This window comes from Ischnura elegans, assembly GCF_921293095.1.
Source record: "Ischnura elegans chromosome 13 unlocalized genomic scaffold, ioIscEleg1.1 SUPER_13_unloc_1, whole genome shotgun sequence".
NCBI lineage: Eukaryota > Metazoa > Arthropoda > Insecta > Odonata > Coenagrionidae > Ischnura > Ischnura elegans.
Genome location: NW_025791657.1, coordinates 2563503 through 2578847, shown reverse-complemented (window position 1 = coordinate 2578847; position 15345 = coordinate 2563503).

Here is a 15345-nt window from a genome sequence, read left to right as displayed (position 1 = left end):
TTAGTTCTTGCTATATATTTATTTAAATCACAATTAAATTTACATCTATTTACTAAGTGCGCCTACTCCGTTACTTCGTAGTCACTTATATAGGAGAAAGGCGTCCACATTCAGCGTCCATCATCTGCAACGTGAGTAAACTCTCTATTGCCTCAGTGCATTCCCTTCGAATTTCCGCCAAAAATTGACTCGCTCCTCCGCTGACCCAAGTTTTCAGGGGAGCGTCTGGAGCTGGTCCGGAGCGAGGCGGGAAACGGGTGTATGACGTTTGCCGTGACGTCACAGCCTAACCTGTAGCGCTCCGTAGCGAATAACGGACCGCTTGGTGGCGCTCCGAAGCATTGGTAGCGTTCAACGGACCGCACCCATACATAGCAGGACTCTAATCAAGGCGCGTTCCGAAATTAACCTGCATTAGCATGGAAGGAGGAGGAGACTTTTCATTTAAGACTATGCAAGCAATATTAATGCTATCGGGACAGAGCAGTGTTTCACGGTTTTTATGAGACACATTTAACGACTATACAATGGTAGAATTTTTAGAGGCATATGGGTAAAGCAACCATGAAAGAAGTCTTCCATGAAGCAACATTAAAACAAGCCTTCAAAGAGTAGATAAGGTGAAAACTATCTCTGTAAATGATACATTATATTTCAATTGATATTTATTCAGAACAATACGTTAATGACACAAAATTAACTTTGAAAGAAAGCCTTAGAAAACAACTTTTTCATTTGAATTTTATTAGTGACGTTTTTGAGTAGAATATTTTATAAAGAGAATAGGAAGAATAACACTTTAAGTACTAAGAATATAAAAATACAAACAATATTCAATTTATTGGCATACTCCGTCTCATATTTAATATTCACTTCTGCCGGAACGCTCCTTGATTAGAGGCCTGCTATGTATATCTGTCTCTAGCGGTAGAAATGAAAACTAAGACTCAGCGAAAGCAAACTAATCTTTATTGCATGATCTTATATTGACATAGATTATTGCAGTGAAGTAGAAGGTCGACCGTAATATCAATTTTGCTGTGAATTTTTTCGTTCAGGTGATTTTGAGTTATTTAAATATTAAAATTTAAACTTGTCTTTCACCGTAAGCATTCTAAATATAGGGTATATCATCGAATGGTACATAGTTCCAGTGACGAATTTGAAGATCACATTCTGTCGTGTGTTGGTACTTTCATCGACGATTTAACATATTTAAAGATTGAATGAGAGATTGAAGTTGAAACATGAATCGTACCGCCGGGATTTTCACCGCTTCGTCAGAAAGGGATTCTGAGGGTACCATGTGCAGACTATGCATGAAGAATAATGATTACTTTTACAACATATACACTTCCAACGTAGCTTGCAGAATTACTGTGAAGGATGCTATAAATGGTTTACTCGGGTTAGAAGTAAGTGGTTCGATACCTACAACTTATTTATTTTTCTTTGTCATGTTGCTTTAGTTATTCCATGTGATCAGCATCATTTCGCACTTCTCCAATGTATAGCGTGTTGATTTCTATCTTAGGTTGCTGTGGGAGATGGCCTGCCCACCACCCTGTGTGCCCTTTGTTTGAAAAAGCTCACGGAATTCAGTGTTTTCAAAATGACTTGTTTACAATCGGACGCAAAGCTGAGAAAACTTTCTGGGAGAAATTGCTTTAGGGTGAGTACTTTCGTTTATTCTCTTTTGAAGACTGGTGCATGGCATGTTTCGGAAAATGTTAAGTGAGAGTCTTTGTTTTGTGTCGACAGCAGTGAGAAATCAAGTTGAATCATTAGTTGTGGATTAACTCAAAATTGTTAATCATTATTCACTTGATGCCACAACTTAGGAAATAGAATGATGTATGACTTTTTGAAGGTGGTAAATCCAACTTTATTTTAAAAAGTGCTTTGAGTAGAGATTAAAAATAAATAGATCATTATTTTTGTTAATTGATAATACTGGAGTACTTTCAAGGCCGTCGGACATGGTTGACGGGGTAGTGAAACTAGCCCAGTGTCCCGCAAGCTTTGTTTATCAATCTCCATGCAAAGTGATTTTTACCTTGCAGTTGGTGTTTTTGGTGATGATAAGTAAAGACGTTTTTTTGTCTGATTCAGCTATGTGCTCGTAAAATAATTATGGCTAACAAAGTGGGGCATTCAAATTCGTCAACTCATAAAAGGCTATGCGCCCACAACGCAATGAAACCATCTCTTTAAATATTTGTGCTAACTTTGGTAACCGAGGCATGTTAAAAAGAACGAAATATTCTCTTACTGGTTCCTGCTAATCGTAATTGTGAACTTAAATTCAGCTGAAAATTAGTGTCCAATCATAGGCTCAACTACACACACACAAAATGTGAATTCTTGAGGTTTTCTTTATTTTTAATAAAACAGACAAGCTGACAGTTCAAAAACTTCTCTCGATTTTCAAGGCTTGTTATGCGAAAAGATTAGAGGTGCAATGTATATAGAAGTGGCCCAGTATTTGGAATTAAATTTCAGCTTTGAACTTGATAGTTGCAAAAAATGTCATTACTAACGTCTTAAACTTTATACATAAAATTAAACACAATGAGAAAATGGACGAGATGTATCTTTTGAGTAGCGATTTGTTTAGTTTGTTGGACAGTTACTTTGTTACAGGGTAATGTTTACATTTTTATTTTAGCAAAAATGTATGTTGATATGAGAACATTATATTTCCTAAAACAATCTATGTCTCTTCCGCTATTACATATAATTTCGTTTTTGGGTAAAAATATAGTTGCTTTAAATAATATAAAATCCCTAGGTTTTTTCTTTGAATACCAATTAAGATGATCACTGAATCTGATATTCTGCATATTTTTGGGGTTGTTGAGGAAAACTTTTTTGTGCTAAATTTACACTGGGTATTTTGATAATTATGATAAATTTTGAGGTCTGTTTTTTTATAACTTTATATTTTATTCAGATAAGTAATTATGTTAGAAATTTAACTTCTTTGGTGATTCTCTGTATAGAGAACGGATTGGTGTTCCACTTTGTAAGTTAATTTTGTTTAATGAATTAGTTGTTTTAGAATTTTTTCTGATAAAATTTCAACTCAATTCAGGTTTCTTTGGCAAAGAAATTTTTCACTTAAATCTAGAGCTGAAAAAGCATGTTAGCTGTATTTACTTTTTACCTTACTAAGCGATGAGATTTAAAAATATAAAAATCTCCTAAATTAGTAAGGTTTCGTCCACCAGGTGATTGAAGTGGACTTGTCAGAATTTCCTAGATTCTCATTTGTCTTCTTTGCTATGAAGTACACTACTCAGTGCATTGGCTGTTCAGGCATTGCTCTCTTGCCCGTTGAAATTGGTCCCATGTATCTCTAATTGCTGTCTCTTCTATAATGTTTTGAGTCCTAGAACAATTTTTTCTCCTCTTCACCGCTTTTCTTAAGTCTCCCATCCAATATCAGGCTGATGATTTCATACCCTTCTGCCTAAGATAGTGGCCACAATATGAGATATATCTCTTCTCTCCCTGGGTTGGTATTTGAGTACATAGAAACAGGAGTTCAATTACAATAGAAATAAATCAAAAACATATTCTACATCAAAGATTCACATTTAAAGACACATATGTTGAAAAAATTTGTGTATTTTCTTTCTTCCATGCCTCATGTATGTTGTAATTCGGCCACTATGTGAACTGATTATACCAAGTATTTTCCTGCCTAATTTGGTTTCAGCAGCATAAAAAAGCTTTTGAGTTTTGGATTGAGAGAAACATGTCAAGCTTTACAAAAATGCTTGGATATCGCATTGAAAATCCTATTTTATCAATAGTACGAGTAAGCTTCATTTGTTGAAATTGAAAGAGGTGAGTTTATCACAGTTACTTTCTACACAGAGTATCCAATGGGATGAGACAGCTGATGACAATTTGGGGACTCCTGCTGACACAAAAGACTTCATTCAAGATGAGATAGAAGGCACCTCACATCTCACTTGCTCAGCCCAAAGGACTGAAATATGCATTCCTGTGGAAGACTCCCAACAACTCGGATCTAATATGTTGGTAAGTTTTATTCTCATCCACAGTGAAAGCTGAGTTTAATGACCCTAAGTTGTTGACATTTACTCGGTTGTTTTACATAAGTGGCTTTGTGCTGTGTATATGGATGCATTTCTACAGGAAGTCACCTTTGCTTGTGGGAATAGGGAGACCAGATGCCATGAGGTGAAAATGCAGGGCAGCTCCCAATTAAATAGGCAATAAGAGGAAAAGTAGGCCAATTGAAAAATGATGACAATTTTATAGTTTGGAACAATGAAATAAATTTGCAGTATGATTTTATATATTTTTCTGTGTACCTATTTTTCTCGAGGAATTTATGTATTTGTATAAGCTAGCTAGCTGTTAACACATTCAATGCGGATGCGATTTTTATGAAGGTCGTCAGAATCGGTTGATAAAATAAGAAAGATGAAGAGGGAGTTTTCCACAACATACCTTCAGTTCAAACAAGGCTATTTACATAAGGTGTGCACGGTTCGAAAAAGGGTTCCTTGCTGGAGGTCATCCGCACAATCAAAAAACTTGGGAATGGCTATTAGTTTCTTATGAAGGCGGAGAATGGCCTACTGGCCCAACTGGCAGAGCACTTGTATTGACTAGCTTCATATACTGACTTAGACGGGACTACGTCAATTGACATGTTCCACACGGAATGTGTTAAAAATGAGGCAAGGAGAAAGTAGGCAACTTGAAAAATATTGGCAATTTCATAAGTTAGAACAGTATAAATTAATTAGACCTATGATTTTGTAATATTTTGTGGAAAAATTTTTCTCGAGCTATATTTGCATTTTTTTACAGCTTGCTAGGTACCTGGTAACAGATTAACTATGCAAAAAATCATATATTTTCAATAAGAAGGAAAATGTCTCACTCATAAAAAATCCACCCCGATACCAGACGAATATCCCAACTCTACCCAGTGGCAGATGTTTTATGTATAAAAATGCCTGTTGGCTCGGCCAGACATCTAGTGAGAAACGACTAAAAGTAAAGGACGTATGGAGGATAAGCAGGACAATTGAAACTTAATTGCAAATTCATAATTTAGAGCATAAGAAGTTAATTAGCACTGTGGTTTTGTTTTTGTTTGTGGGTCTAACTTTTCAAGCAATTTTTGCATTTTTGACAATGCTTAGTTTTTAACTTTTACTGAGGCCATGTTCCAATCCACCGTAAATGCACTTGCGCTCTACTCAGCACTTTTTGATGGTCACATTTGGGAAGTGATGTTGTCACCTATTGAGATTCCAGTCCATTAGGGTCCTGCTCTGAAGAGTGCATAATCGAAGAGCACAAGAGAGGGCAAGGATTCACCCTTACTTGCTCTTCAACACGTTGGCTATGACCACTAGAGGTAGAAATTTCTGTTCATTATGTGAATTCAGATAGAATATGATTTGAGGTGGTGAATTGGTTCTTTAAATTGTTCATAATGAATAGAGTGGATATTAAATCCAAGTTAATCTAGGTTACATGTGAATCTCTGTGTCCAGTGGCCGGGAAAATCGGGAATTGTGATTGAATTTTAAGTGTCTGGAATTATGCATGAATTATTCTTGAAAATTTTCTCCAGCCTGGCAGTTAAATTCATTTCAGGCATAATTTTTAAAGTTCAACGCCCATTATCTGGTGTAAAAAGTGTTTTTCATAATCATAAGTGCTGTAGCTGAGTGGAATTTTTACAGTTGCATCGAACCATTAAAAGTCAGACAAGACTACAGAATCAAAATTCCAAGCACTATTGTCTCAAGTAAGATTCAAAAAGTAGTGGAATAGGACAGGTGGCATCAGCATCTAGTTATGATGTTGAAGTATCTTCTTGACTTGCATTGAATAAATTGAAATGATTAAATAAAATATGATTATAAAGTGTGTGTTGACTGATCCATTCCTTTGCCTTATAAATTTATTATCTATCGCAGAAATCACGTAACATCAAGGTGAAAAGTTTCCCTGGAAAAATCACAAATAACAGAAGAATTTTTCTGCTTTGGTTGGCTAGACACCCTAAATTTTTCAACTTACTGCGTGTGAAATGTTGTGATGGGTAGCTATTCACAGTGATTAATATTTTAAATTTTAAGTACACATTTATTAAATTGTTTTCTGTTTTAAAACCACTTAAATTTTTCTGAACCTTATGCTTTACGAAATTGGTGTCCAAAATTAATAAATTTATTGTGAAGTGTAATGTTTACAATTGCATCCACTCCTTATTGTCACTGCTGTATTTTATATGTTATCACTTCCACATTTACATTTAGTGCGGTAAATATTGCAATAATTAATAGACAACAGCAGTAACATTCTCTTAACGCCAAAATTCACTAGTCAACTTTTTTCAGTTTTAAAATCGCCACTGTACAGTGGTGGCACCACTTGCAGACAGAGCAGGAAAGAGCAAAAGAGCCAATAAGAGTGTTAGAGCACAACTACATAGGGTGCACCCTATGGATTGGAACACGACCAGAGGCAATGTTTAGTTTGTTTCTCTCGGTGGTCCACTGGGTTGAAATTAGGGAAAATACCCTTTCTGCAGTTGTATTTTACCGTGGTAAGCTTAAGAAATATTCAGAAATTTTGCTGAGTTCTGAGTGGCTATTAACACATTTATATATGTACTTATAATAATGATTTTCAAAAAGGAGGACTCTTCACCATTCTTAAAAAATCTGCCCAGGCACTGTATCTATAAAGGATGACACGTCTGGTCCAACCAGGATGTCTGGTTACCCTATATGAAGGCGTCATCAGTAGATTATTTCATTTCATTTATGTACGCGATAACGCATTAACGATATTCTTATGTATAACATCACAGATGATAGACCATAGAAAAGACTAAACACACATTTAATGAAACCACTCAATAATTAATTTAAAAATCTATGAAGAATTCCACATCAATGAACCAAATATATAGGCAGACACAATAATATTAATGTTAAGTTTTGAAAATGTTCTCGTAGTAGAATTTTTAAAATGGGGTCATGTCCTAATTAACATGTCCAGATTAATCGGAAAATCTGGTCACCCTGTGTGTCACCATCAGTTGCACAACATGAGGCAAAAAGTGTAACCGCCCTAATCTACATAGGCATGTGTGTGGATCTTAGCTTTCTTATACCACCATTCTTGTGAGAGAAATGTCACACATCCCATGGAGGAGTGTTATGGTGGACAATCTAAATTCTCCTTTCTAGCCTATTGTCTTTGCTACAGCGTAGATGAATCTCAAGATTCCTCTCTTTTTCTTCAATCAATCTTCGTGCATGACCTCAACATAGGAAGAAGCTAGAACACTCGTGTAGCTTTGTTATAAGTAAGGGAAGTATAATTAAGATCCAAATTCAACTTATTCATTTAGTAATTGACTCTATAAAAGATAGATAGATAAAGCATAATAATAGTCTTTAATAGTAATTTAAACATGAGGAAGCATGTTTCCTTACGTTGTGTGAGTGTGTGTGTCTCTGAACCAAAGAAACTGTTTCAACGTCCCATCAACTCTCACAAAGAGTTTCCTTTGCATTGTGTGAGTGCATGTGACTCTACCAAAGAAACCCTAGCAAAGCACCTTCATCCATCGCAAAAACTTCCTCTTAGCTGAGTGCATGTAATGGGTTTCCGGTTTAGAGGCTCGTGTTGGTCACTACTATGAATTCTTCTGTTCCAGCAAACCAACACAGTATTTGTTTTGACCTGCAACTTGATCCTTAGGTTATGGCCATAAGAGACTATTTTCATGTTTCAGGATCGAAGCTGTAAGGCACTATTTACCTTTTTGTAGCAGAATCTGACGTGTGTGCAAAGGTTCAGTCAAAATTATGTCTTGTTTAGGATGGAAATGCTAGAACACATGCACGAATGCATGGCTGTGAGATGGCAAAATAGCCCTTGTTTTCATGCCATTCATACATTTGTTCAGTTCCTTGCCATTTTAGAGATAAATGCCATTCTGAGCAATTCCATGCCGAGTGTAAAACAGCGTTATCAAAGATTTTGTAGTTTGCAATCTTGAATCACTTGGATACATCGATACCCATAGATACAAAACAGCCAACAAAAAAATCAGTCAATGATCCAGAATGTGGAATTTTTACTGCTGGAATGGTATATGCTTCTCTCCTGTCATTAAATTTCCTTAACATGACGTTTTTTGTAACATATCTGTAGTTTTTGGCGAGGAATACCTGTAGTAGATACAAATATTTGATGAAAAGAATTTTTTCTTCCATGGAATGTCTTGATTTGCTCTTATGAAGGAAAAAAATTACTAGAGTTATGTTTAGAAATTGTTTCCTAACTGTCTTTAGGAGATAATGTCATGAAAGACTTCTTGAAATTCTGTCTATCTCAAAATGGATTCACAGATAATGAGGATTTTACTTAACTCCATTGCAAATAATGGGAAATTACTAATCTCTCTGCACCTATTGTTTTTCTCTGGTCATTTTTTGAAACAAATAATAATGCACTACAAATGAAAATATAAATTAGGCTTCTACAGGATGGAATAGTGTCTCCTTTATGTTGTCCCAGGACTATTTTGCAGTTTACACTCTCCATTGGTAGCATCCAAGATGCATTCTCATAACTTGAGTAAGAATTAAAGTTCAAGGCATATGACATCACTGCCTTGATTCCAACATACGTCTAGTGTCTCGATGACAACATGGTAGTTGTGATGTGAATGGCATGTGATCAGACTTAATTACTGTGTACATATTTGCATGCCATAAATCATTCAAGAGTATCTCTTTCCTTGACCTCTCATAGGTGAAGAAAGTTTAAAATATTTTGATAAATATTATGTCATTTTAATGCGTGGTGAACTTTTATTCCTAGGCCCACTGATGTATAAATTTTTCAGCAAACTACATACATGTAATGGTTACGTGTGCCTAAGAAAGACCTTGCTAGCTACCTGCCCTGGTATTTACTCTAAGTCCTCATTATCGATCCTACTTTGTACTTACAACTCCCCTCATGGCTGTAGCCTTTGTTAAGATGAAGTTACTATATTTAGTTATTGCATTGCAATCATCACTTTCTGATGGCAATGATGATGTTTTGTTTCTGGGGAAACAAAGCTGTCCACGTTAACGAAGCAAGAAACTTAAGAATACCTAGTTAAAATACAGATGTCGTCGCTTCAGGCAAAGGGTGTGACATGGGTTCACAAAATTGGCTACTTGGGCCAGTGATGGTATACAAACATAAGTTTCAAGGGAAAATGATCGATTAATAGACATATCATTTAAAATTTTATAAAGGGTGATAAAATCCATGTAATTCAAACCATGTCAATGCTAATTATTGTGATCCTAAAAACCCTATTGCATATTTTGGGAAGAAACTGATAGCTTAGCACTCATCACCCCTTCATACAGAAAGACATATTTAGCCTTAATTTATCTATTATTTGAGAAAAAGCTGAAACACGTTTTGAAATTCGTGTAGGGCAAGAAATAAACCCTATAAATAGGCAATAACATAATTTTTGGTCTGTAACATGACTTAATTTGCTGCTTTTGTCTTTCTATAAAAACTTCTAATTATTTATGCATTCCATCATACTATTATTGTAGTACTTATGTTCACTGATTAGTTTTTAATCTCTGTCTCACATTCAATATCACCTAACTCCACCAAAAGCCAGTTTACTGAAAAATAAATCATTAAGTAATTTCAGATGGTACTTAGCGTGAGATTCATGCACCAATGCTGATCATTGTTGTTATCATTGTAAAGAGTAGGTTCTGAACTTGGCTAAATCAATATAAAAATTTGGGTGTGTTTTTTTCCATTTTAATTAACGGGAGACATGCTGCATGATTTTGTTTTGATCAGTGTTTTAGTCATACCAGGGTATATGAAGTGAACGGTATAGACTGAATGGGCAGGTCTCCTCAGTGGTTAACTGCAGTTGATCTCTCTAGTGTAGAACTGGAAGTTTTCACTGCTGTTGAAGATCGTGTTGCTTATATTTCCGTTTGATCACATATTGTGTATTTTTTCTCATTACATATTCCAAAATTATTGTCTATTACACGGATTAAGTTGAGGTTAGTAATTTCATTTTTGGAAATATTATTTGATGCTTTCCCAGCAGATAATGTGGGCACACTCTTCTCAGCACTCCAATCAGGATAATTTATCCCTATTAGTCTATGTCTCAAGCCACAACTTGGGGCTCATTCTCAGGGATAAATGTTTTTTATTTTTTTATGATAAAAGAATATTCAGCAGCCCTGAGGATAAGCCCCAACTCAGAGCCTGAAACGTTGGCCAGCATGGATAAAATGACCTGGTGGGAATCCCAAAAGTAGTTGACTCAACTCAATTTCTGTCTGCTTTGCCCCTCAGTTGATGTTATTCTGAGCAGTAGAAGAAAAAATAATAAAGTAATAAGTAAAGTAATACAGATATATGAATCAATGAACAAATTCAAAGGTGACCTGACTCAGTATTTAAAAAGGAATGCTTCCTACTGCATTGGAGAATTCATGCAGCCATTATTATGTTTGTAACATGCATACAGCCTGCTACAGCATCCACAGCAGCGACTCAACACCTATGACCGATGCAATTGCTTAAAGTACCTCAGAGAATTTTCTTTTACCAGAGGCCACTCAAACCGGTTGCATGCATGCACCAATGTAATTGGCCACTTACGTTATTTTCTTCATTATATTTATTTACCTTCAAATAAAAAAGTGGACTTAGATGTGACTGCATTGCAACTGAGGTATACAAAGATGCCAGAACATTTCTTGGTTAACAATAGTAACAGAACTATTAACGCTTTGCTCTTGCCCAACATGTGGCATTATGAGATAACTCTTTTAGGCCAGCTTTCCTCAGTCACATGACCGAGCGGTAAGTTGACCATACACATCTGTTATTTCATAACAAGGCCTCAGTTTTACCTACTTGATCGGTGGGGTGATTCCTTTGCCATGCTTTCTGAAATGGCTTAAATGATGGTGCAGCGTGGATTTTCTGCTCTGGTTGCATAATGGGACCTAACTATAAAACTAAGGAATGATGTCTGATAACTTTCAGGTGTATTGTCAGGGCAATGACTCAAGTTAAATAAACAATTGTTATTGTCAGCCAAGTTGTGTTGGTTCATTATTAATCGCCACAAATACTTTTATATGCAGCTCAAAGTAGAGCCATAATGTCTATAAACTTCAGAATTGGTCTGTACATGTTAGTCATAGGTACAAGGCAAATATCATCATTGATGTAGGAACTTACGTTGCATAAACAAGGTTCGTCATTTTTCAAGGTTTTTCACTTTTTCCTTCTGTAGTTCAATAAATTACTTGTCTAATAGTATTGTGAAAATATGTTTTCTATGATTTAAAGTAAGGGAAATACTGGTTTCTCAAAAGCACACCTAGTGCTAAACATATAAATATTGCCATACATTAGCATAAGCAAGGAGCATGCATGCCACTTAGTATTATTATTTTATTTCAACCAATTTGTTATTTATTTCACTTGATGGATATGATGTGGTTGTATTATTACTATTCTGCTGTGTTTCTGTACATTTTAAAACTATTTATGTGAGCTTTTCTCCCTCTATATGCAGAATAACGTAGAAAAGTAGATGACAACTAGCCACCGTGTTTTTTAGGGTGTAAGGCATGCAAGCCTTAGGAGCTGTTTAGTTAAAAATTTGGCCATATTTAGGCTTGATTATGCACATGCAGGGCAACAACAGTTTATTCTGGGGCTGATGATGTTCCAAGGGTCAGGTAGCCCTGCAATGTTGATGAAATAAATGGCCCTTATTCTACATAAATATGAAGAAATAATGATAATAGCTTCATCTTTATTGATTGATAGAATTCAGGACTTGGAAGTCCTGTTTTACATTCAAGCTGAGGATACACAAATATTCCGAGGCCTGGATTCTTGAAGGCCACCCATTTGGCATTCGAACCTGTAACCTCTGAGTTGGAAGGTGTAGGATTTACCCACTTCTATTGTGGCAAGCACATTGAGAAGCGTTCCACACCAAGGTGTGCAGAGTAAACTGGTCATGTCAGCCATTTCATTTTAGGTTGTCTCTAAAATCTTGTGCAAATATGATTTCAGCCATCTTGAGTGGTCTCAGGTGAAAGAGGATGTTTTATTGTTATTATTTATAATTATTTACATTTTTATTTTGCCCCCATTGATTGGCACCCAGCATTATCTTCTAGGAAACTGTGAAGGAGGAGAACAAAGACCCTCTCAGTGAAGGTAATTATCCTGTGATTAACACACCGGATCCAGATGGAATTTCAAGCAATGCTTTGGACCCATTGGCAACTGATGACTTGGTAAGTTAACGTTTGCTTTGTTAAGCAAAGTTTTTTTACTACAAAAATGTAGTCCTCCATGCGATAATCCAATATCATTTACCATAGTAATAATACTTTTTAACTTCCTTTATCATATCTGAATAAGTAAATGTTACATGTGTCATAAGTCTTTATTAGAACTTTCACTGTTACTCATCATGTTGGTCAAAGAAAAACATCTCCGCTATGTTTACGTGCTAATTTTTGTCTACAATCAACGTCTCCTGATCTATTTTGGTTGCTTTTTCAAGGAAGATTAAGGGAATCACAGTTGCAGTTAGTTTTGGCTCATAGGCCCAAAAGCTTTTTCTTAAGTAACAAAGAGATGTATCATTCTTGACGAAATCATGCAAAATGGATGGGTTATTGCACTGAACAGAATGGGGGCATACAGCTGCTCTGATCACACACCTTTGCTGACTGAGCAAGTGATACCATCTTTGGAGAGGGTATTGGATGTTGGCAAACCAGTTTGTTTGTTGACGGGCATCAATTATTTTCTGTGAGCTGATTTTGATGGAGCATGTCATGTCCTTATGATGGTCATAGCATGTCAACTTTCATTGAAATGAAATGTAATGATTATCTTTAATAAATGAAATCAACATATTTGTGTGGACATGTAGACAAAAATTCTTTGTTGCCGATGAACAATGTCTTGAGACCATCATATCTCAAAATATTGCTGATAAATTTGCTCTTCATTCTTTGGAAGGTTTTAGTATGGCTAATTGGAAAGGCAGAGTAACTTAATGGACCTTTTTTTGTTGATCAATGAATTTATCCTTCCTTCCTCTCTGAGGTCAGAATACCATTTCAGGGAATTTTTCATTTGTGCATAAATTTGATGTTTTGGTTGTGATCTTTTGCTTCTCGTACAAATTGGTGAAAACCCATATCAATGAAGTGTTAATTCTGTTTCTATCAGAGTGGCATGGCAACATGTGGGTCCCCTTGTGTAAAAGCAGATCAGATCAGTGATGATGGAGAAGGATCTGTGCACAATGAAAGCACTGATGGGGGCACAAATGACCTTGTGGCAGAAGCCTCTGTTCAGGTAATCGTCATTATAATAGTAATATTTAAATTGGTCCAGTGATTTGTTTGGAAAAATATAGGAAATGTCACTCAGTGTGTAAGATGCTAAATCAGTACAAACTGAAAAAGAAACAAAAGGTATGGGAAGAAATTCATCATAATTATAAATATAATTTTTTGCACAAAAACTTGCAGCATACATGAGCACACAAGTATGAGGTATTATGTGCACACAATTTTTGAAGTAGAGTGAGTCATGCTGTTGAAGTAGACATTTTAACAATGAGGTACAGTATCCTTGTATGAATTTTGAATTTTTTTAAATTATTGGTTCTAGGGCCCCAGATGAGGATACTAAATAACTAGTTTCTCTGATAGAATAATAAAAGAGGTAGATGTCATTTTCTGGGTAGCTTCTGATTTTGTTGCTCCTAGGAGACTTGATTATCATGTTTTACACCCAGATAAGGATAACTGAGATTTTGTGGATTTTACATCAGTTTTTACAGAGATCTGGTTGTGTAAAGCTGGTTGCATTCACCATTGAGTCACATGAATTTTTGAACCTCAAAATTTTGTTTAATTATTAAGATTATTGCCTTAAAAAGTTATATTTGCGTGCTTAAAGTAATACACATTTAATACAGTCACTACCCACGATGCACCCCTAAAAAGCACCAAAAATTAAAATGTTATAATAATAGTATGTGCAGGATCGTTTTAGGCTTACTTCTTGTACGTAAAGTGGGGTTGTATATCCTCCCTACTTTAGGTTAGAAAGACAGTGGAATGAGTAAAACTAGCAGTTATTGTTTGCCTGCAACGAATGCTCCTTTATACTCCTTATCTATTTATTGCCTGGCTTACTACGGAATAAAAAAACTGCTATATTGAGATATGGAATTACAACCCCTTGGATCAGCGTAGTAACCTTGGTAAACGAAGAAATGGTAGGGTAAATGTCAAAAGAAGCTGGGACTATGATTATCATCTGCAAAATGCTGAAGAATTTGAAAGGGCTACCATGGGAAGCCAAGGTTGGTAGTAAGTCCAGGCATTGCAGTAGGATTAGGTAACAATATGATGCACTTTAGTCAATTGAGTAACTACATCTCATTCTTGTCTTAGCAAAGCATGCTTTGTATTTTTTTGTACTCTTGTGTGTGATTTTCCTGAAATTGAATGTTACGTCTATATTTTTAAAGACTAAAGAGAATTTTGAGTGGTAAAACTATCTTGTAGATAAAATCCACAGAATACAAACGCTTTTTGCTTGCAAAGAATATTTGTCAAAGGAAAAAAATATTAAGGGCTTCAATATCTTGAAGCAATACAAATTACACCTAAATCTCAGTCACGTTGAGGCGTTAAATAAATATTCTTTCACACAGTAGTATTGATCTTTTAACTGTGGCTAATCCTACATTTTCTTGGTAACATAAGAGTTTTTTTTTCTTTTTCGAGTACTATGATAGATTAATGTACAATTTATTGTATGTAAATGTATAACACAAGTGTTTAAGATGTGAATGTTACAGAAGTGTATGTTTTGAGGTGGTGTGTAGATATTTATCAATGCTATAAATAGGAATCATTATTTTTTTATGAACTCACAAAGCTCTTTCAATATTTCTGTATCTCTGTCTTAAATGATGTTGATTTTGGACTCATATGCAGGCACAAGCCTCAACATCTTACCAAGGCAAAGAGGTGGATGCTGAAAGCACAAGAGCCGTTGTGATAGACCTTGACACTCTGCTGGTTTTGGCCAAGAACGAACTATCCACCAAGGAGAATAATGCCACTGAGGTATGCATGAAATTCACATTCAATAAAATTAATGGATGAAAGTGATGTTTGGTAGAAATCCCCAATTTCAAATACTGTGAAC